The sequence below is a fragment of the Arachis ipaensis genome, chromosome B5 (assembly GCF_059453495.1).
Source record: "Arachis ipaensis isolate K30076 ecotype BB chromosome B5, ASM5945349v1, whole genome shotgun sequence".
NCBI classification, from domain to species: Eukaryota; Viridiplantae; Streptophyta; class Magnoliopsida; order Fabales; family Fabaceae; genus Arachis; species Arachis ipaensis.
Window position 1 is genome coordinate 57,491,425 of NC_142440.1, and position 7,276 is coordinate 57,498,700.

At 38.4% G+C, this 7,276-nt stretch overlaps 1 non-coding gene across 1 annotated transcript; it reads left to right on the forward strand.

Moving 5' to 3' along the window:
• The first annotated feature begins 356 nt into the window (after positions 1 to 356).
• Positions 357 to 463, forward strand: LOC148564293 (small nucleolar RNA R71). Its single transcript, XR_015885179.1, has one exon. It is a non-coding gene; the product is annotated as a small nucleolar RNA R71 (small nucleolar RNA).
• Positions 464 to 7,276: the final 6,813 nt, after the last annotated feature.

Here is a 7,276-nt window from a genome sequence, read left to right on the forward strand (position 1 = left end):
TGGCTTGTTCTTGCTCCTCATCTGCCTCAGCATTCACTCCCTCTTGAGTTGCTGATGAGGTGGTGATTGTTGCCACTTGGTTCCTCTCCATCTTCTTGGTGAGGTCAGCTAGCTGCTTGGTAATAAGCTTATTTTGGGCCAGTAGTGCATCCACATTGTTTAGCTCCATCACTCCTCTAGTGTTGCCTCTTTCAGAAGCATAGAAGTAGTCATTCTCAGCTACAGTTTCAATGACATCTATGGCCTCTTCAATGGTCTTCTTCTTGTTCAGAGATCCCCCGGATGAATGGTCTACTGCCTTCTTTGATTCATAAGAAAGGCCTTCATAGAAAATGTGTAGCTACACCCATTCATTGAACATATCTGGTGGACACCTTCTTGTCAGGTCCTTAAACCTCTCCCATGCTTCATATAGAGTCTCACCATCCTGCTGCCTGAATGTTTGCACCTCAGCTCTCAGCCTGTTAATCCGTTGAGGAGGATAGAATCTTGCCAGAAATTTCTTTACCATATCTTCCCAGGTTGCTAAACTCTCCTTTGGGAAGGATTCCAGCCATTTAGATGCCTTGTCCTTGAGTGAGAAAGGGAACAGAAGTAGTCTATAGGTGTCAGGATGAACACCATTAGACTTCACAGTATCACATATCCTCAGGAAGGTGGTTAGATGTTGATTGGGGTCTTCTTGGACACTCCCTCCGAATGAACAGTTGTTCTGAACAAGGGTGATGAGCTGTGGCTTTTGTTCAAAGTTGTTGGCATGTATGGTTGGCCTTTGGATGCTACTCCCACAGTTTCCTGGGTTTGGGTTGATGTAAGAACCCAGAACTCTTCTCTCTTGCCTAGCATGATTTGCTAGACCCTCTCTGCCATGGTTGTGAGCCTCTTCTTCATGATGGTTCTCCATGTTTTCATCCATGTCTGGTTCAAAATATTCTTCCTCTTCCTCAGCACCAACTACTCTCTTTCCTCTTGCTTCCCTCCTTAATCTAAGGAAGGTCCTCTCAGGTTCAGAATCAAATGAAGTTGAAGCCCCGCTTCTTCTCCCTGTCATACAACCAACAAGGCACAAGCAAGAAACTAGATGCAGAGACTATTCTTGTTAGAAATGTTGTTAGTGTGAGTGATGCAATATATCAAACAGTTAGTGGGTTAGTGGACTGAATCGTAAACAACTAAGAAAATAGGTAGTGGGAAGGGAAGAAAATAACTGAACAGAAAATAAATTACTCAAATGAACTTAAATCAAACAAAAGAAAAAAAATTCTCAATCTAGTTATCCTCCAATTTAATCATTGTTGATAAAAAATCAATCCCCGGTAACGGCGCCATAAACTTAATGCACATGGAAACTTGTCTCTCAACAATTTTCCTTCGGCAAGTGTACCGAATTGTCGTCAAGTAAAAACTCACAATAGAGTGAGGTCGAATCCCACAGGGATTGATTGGTCAAGCAAATTTAATTAGAGGAATGTTCTAGTTGAGCGAAGCAGAATTTGGTTTGAGTGTTGCAGGAAATTAAATGGCGAGAAAGTAAATAGTAGAAAATGTAAATGCCGAAAGTAAAGAGCTGAAAGTAAATGGCGGAAGGTAAATTGCAGAATTTAAATGGGAATGGGGAAGATGCTCATAAAAGTAAATTGCAGAAATTAAAGAGAATGGGTAAGATCAGAGATGGGGATTCATTGGGCTTAGGAGATGTTGCATTCTCCGGATCAAATTCATTTTCATCTCTTCCTCAATCAATGCATTCATTGATCTCCTTGGCAATCTTAAGTGATCGAATTCCAATTCCTTGGCAATTCAATCTCTCAAATCTTGATCAATAGCCAATTCCTTGGTCAATTGCTCATGAGAAGAGATGAAGTATGGTCACTGATTATACCACATGCATTTCCAAATCAAGTGTTAGTAGGATTATAGTCACCATATCCAACCAACCCCAATTTGGTCCAACATGAGAAAGCATTTCTAGCATGATCTCTTCATTCCTCTTCCAAGGTTCAGAAGAGATCCAAGTATGAATAGCTTCTTTTCCAAGATAACTACCCAATTGGATGAAGATTGAAAGCTTTCTAGTAAAATCAAGAGAAAAGATAGAAGAAGAGTAATGAAAACTAGTATTGATCCATCAAATTACAACAGAGCTCCCTAACCCAATGAAAGGGGTTTAGTTGTTCATAGCTCTGGAAATAGAAAACAAAGATGGAGAATACATCATGAAAATTAGAACTAGAAGTGCAGAGAAAGTAAATTATATAGAGAGTAGTTCCCAATTTCCAATCCCCCAAAACACTCTTTTCCTAATTAAAAACTACCCCTATATATACTACTCTTCTGATCTTCTAGTTGGTTCTTCAAGTTTTGGATATGGGCCTTTGGATCTTGAGTTTGAAGTGATGCGGGTGGAAACTGTCTCTCAACAAATTTCCTTCGGCAAGTGTACCGAATTTGTCGTCAAGTAAAAACTCACAATAGAGTGAGGTCGAATCCTACAGGGATTGATTGATCAAGCAACTTTAATTAGAAGAATATTTTAGTTGAGCGAATCCAGAATTTGGGTTGAGAGTTGCAGAAAATAAAATGGCGGGAATGTAAATAACAGAAAAGTAAATGCTAGAATTAAAGGACTGGAAGTAAATGACTGAAAGTAAATTGCAGAATTGTAAATGGGAATGGGGGATTTGCTCATAAAAGTAAATGGCAGAAATTAAAGAGAATGGGTAAGATCAGAGATGGGGAGTTCATTGGGCTTAGGAGATGTTGCAATTCTCTGGATCAAGTTCATTTTCATCTCTTCCTCAATCAATGCACTCATTGATCTCCTTGGCAATCTTAATTGATTGAATTACAATTTGTTGCAATTCAATCTCTCAAATATTGATCAATAGCCAATTCCTTGGTCAATTGCTCATGAGAAGAGATGAAGTATGGTCACTGATTATACCACATGCATTTCCCAAATCAAGTATTGAGAGGGTTATAGTCACATACCCATCCAAACCCAATTTGGTCCAGCATGAGAAAGCATTTCTAGCTTGATCACTTTATTCCTCTTTCAAGGTTCAGAAGAGATCCAAGTTTGAATAGCTTCTTTTCCAAGATAACTACCCAATTGGATGAAGATCGAAAGCTTTCAAGTAAAATCAAGAGAAAAGATAGAAGAAAAATAATGAAAACTAGTATTGATCCATCAAATTACAACAGAGCTCCCTAACCCAATGAAAGGGGTTTAGTTGTTCATAGCTCTAGAAAATGAAAACAAAGATGGAGAATACATCATAAAACTAGAAATTGCAGAGAAGGTAAAATACAGAGAGTAGTTCTCTTTTCTAACTTCCAGAACTCCTTCAACAATTCAAAGCTACTCCTATATATACTACTTTTCTCAGCTTCTAGTTGGCTCTTCAAGTCTTGGGCCTTTGGATCTTGAGTTTGAAGCAGTTCTCTTCTTCATTTGGGCTTGGCTTTACTTGCAGAGAGAAAATGTGAAGTGGGCAGAGACTTTAGCTCAGGACGTTAGGGGTGTTAACGTTTAGTTAAAATATAAGTTCGAGAACATTAGTGACAATCAACTTTCTCACTAACGTTACTAAGTAAAAGCCACGTTACTTCAACGTTAGTGGCATAAACGTTGCCACTAACGTTGCCTCTAAGTCCTTTGCACACATTATTGAGACTTAACATTCCCAATAACTTTGAAAAGCCCCCTTTGTTCCCACGTTAGAGCCCACGTTAACTTAGTTAACGTGGCTCTTTAACGTGGGCTTGCCATTGATGAGTATTTTGGTGAAAAATAAATTTCCTCCAAAACACACAAATCTAACCGGCAAGTGCACCGGGTTGTATCAAGTAATAAAAACTCACGGGAGTGAGGTCGATCCCACAGGGATTGAAGGATTGAGCAATTTTAGTTTAGTGGTTGATTTAGTCAAGCGAATCAAGATTTGGTTGAGTGTTTTGTGATTTGCAGAAATTAAATTGCATGGAAGTAAAGAGAACAGGGAATTAAATTGCTGAATCTTAAAGAACAAGAAATTAAATAGCAGAAACTTAAAATGCAAGAAATGTAAATAGCGGAATCTTAAAATGCAAGAAATGTAAATGGCTGGAATTGTAAAGGGAATTGGGGCTTGGATTTAAACAAGTAAAAGTTAAATTGCATTAAACAGAAGAGTAAAAGGGAATTGGAATTGAATCGGATCCGAAACAGAAAAGTAAATGAACATATAAAGCAGTAAACAGAGAATTGAAATGGGAAATCAGATCTCAGGACCCAGAGACTAGAAAGCCAAGTCTAGATCTCAATGCCTTCCTAGATCCAACAAGAACAATTGCAAGGGAATTGTAAATAGTAAGGAAAGTAGATGAGAAGCAAGTAACAGAAACGGAAATTAAATTGCAGTAAACAAAGCAGAGAGATCCAAGGATGAGATTGAAACAGAATTTCTTCAATTCTCCAACCCCAGATCCAAGACAATTGCAATTGAAATAGAAAGCAATAAAATGAAGAGGAAGAGAAGTGAATTCTCATTCCCCAAGACAAAGAAATTAAAGATCACTCAATATCCAAAGCTCTCCGAAAACTATTATGAAAATTCAAAAGGAAAGCTCCCCGAAGAACTTGAATTCTATCCTATTTATGCACTTTCTTCCAATGATCTTCAAGCCTTGAGTTGGGCCTTTGCTCTTGGTGGAATTGGGTTGAAAGAGGCCTTGGTTGATTGCTCTTGAAGTTTGGAGAAGAACCAAAGTGAACCAATTGAACCGGGTTTGAGTTTTGCAAAAGTTGGACCAAAAGTTGGAGCAAAAGTTAGGGGTCTAACTTTTGCTCCAACTTTTCATATCAGCTAACACCATCTTGCTGATATGAACGTTGGTGCCAACGTTAGGGGTCTAACTTTGGCCCTAACGTTGGCCTTACTTTGTGTACTTGTGGCGCCAACGTTAGCCACCAAGTTAGGGGGCTAACGTTGGCGTAAACTTTTGCTCCTCCTTGTAATTTTCATGTGCCAACGTTAGCCACCAAGTTAGGGGGCTAACGTTGGCACAAACGTTTGGTGCCCAGGGAGGTTTTCTTCATGCCAACGTTAGCCTCAAAGTTAGGGGGCTAACGTTGGCGCAAACTTTTGGTGCCCAGGGGTGAATTTCATGTGCCAACGTTAGCCTCAAAGTTAGGAGGCTAACGTTGGCGCAAACTTTTGGTACCCAGGGAGTGATGTTCAAGTTCCAACGTTAGCCTCCAAGTTAGGGGGCTAACGTTGGGGCTAACTTTTCAACCAAAAGTTTGTGCAAAAGTTTGATGCTAACTTTAGGTCTAGCTTTTTGCTTCCTGGTTCAATTTCACTTATTCCATTGTCTTCTCTTTACTCCTAGCTATTCTTTCTTGCTTCAACCTTTCTCCAAGCTTTCTTCACCTATCATTAATCAACCAAACACATCAAAGCTATGCTCATAATCATGAGATATCTATTCTATCATAACATGTGACAATTATAGCATAAAACCTCATGAAATGGCATGAATTCATACATGGTTGATTCAATCAAGGGAAACATGAAAATCTACTCAATTAGCTTGCTTATTGTTCAAGAAAGTGCATAATTCTAATGAAAACAAAAGAAAAAGACTAGTTAAGATGGGCTAAGATGACTTGTCATCACAACACCAAACTTAAAGCTTGCTTGTCCTCAAGCAAGAAAAGATTTATTGAGAAGAAAGAATGAAATGGAAGAGGATGTTCATGCTAGCAAAGTATTATTGATAGTTCATGGGATTTTGTGTGGATATGCAAATACTCACTTCTTATTGACTCTAAGGCCTAGAAAGTCTCCTTCAAGCTTCAAGTGACATACTGCTATGACCTCTCATTATTCCTTTATCCTTGGCTATTACTTTGTTCATAAGCTTTATTTGAGTGTCATGTGTAGCAAGTTCATTTTCTTTTCTTTATACTTGACACATTATTCACCATAGACACTTGGCTCACATTCCTTCTTAAAACATTGATGCCCAGCACCTCTTTGGGTTACTAAATGCCTTGTAGTTAGGTTGCTCTTGATAGTGGACTTTCAGCTGATGATCCCGGATTAGTTAACCCAAGTCACCGAGTGTTGATGCACTCCTAAGAGCTTACTAATCCAAGCAGATCCTAGCACAAAGACATCACAGGCATATATTTTAAAGTTCAAGCTATTGGTGTCCAGCTTTGTTTCTTTTTGTTTCCTTTTGTTCTGATCTCTTTTCTTTCCTCCTTTTTGTTTTTTCTTTCTAACCAAGGAATTTAATTGGGATTCATAGACAGTAGGCTACTCTCTACTTAGGAGAAGATATCCTGGCTCTTTATTCACTAAAAGTGAGCTATTATACAATCACACACATACCACCACTTACTTTTATTCTACTTCTATCTAACAGAGATCATCTTGCTTCACATTCAAACTGTTCTTTTATTGAACTTAAAGATGCAGGGGACAACACATGCTTCTTGTCAAGTGAAAGTAAACACACAAGCACACACATAAACTAGCCTACTTATTTTAAAAGAAACTTGAATCTGTTTGAACTAAATGAACACTTTAACAAGACATCAATCAAAAGTATTTCTCAACAGCAAAAGTTAAGTATAGATACAACCTGTTGGTTTGCATTTCTTTTGTTCTTCTTTCTGCTGTGCCCATTTTTGAGTCTTGATGCATAGTATCTTCAATTGGTGGTTAACTCCCAGACTTAATTCCTTGCTACTCCTTCTGATTCAACAGGTTAACTCTGGGCAAACTTTTGTGTCCTTGCTAAAGGTTATGAAATTGAGACTAAACAAAAACAGTTAAGTTGTTTGAATAATCTGTTTGATTGCTTGGAACTAGCAATGTGCAGGAAGTTAGAATGTAATTTTAAATGAAGTTTTGGTGGAACACCAAACTTAGCATCTTGCATTCTCCCTTCGATTGTTTTTGGTGTGCAACACCAAACTTAGCTTCTTGCAATACATAGCAGTTATCCAACATTCTTATTGAAAAAGTTATGAAAAGAAAACTACCTCAGGTTGGGTTGCCTCCCAACAAGCGCTCTTTTATTGTCACTAGCTTGACATCTTTCAATTCTTTTTAAGAGGGCTGTAGGTGTTGAACCTCTTTTTCCTTATCCCATTGTCCTCCCAAATACAGCTTTGCTCTGTGACCATTTGCTGTGAATTGATTCTTTGTTGCCTCATCTAGCAGTTCAATATTCCCATAGGGAAAAATCTTTGTCACCAAGTATGGGCCAGTCCACTTAGACT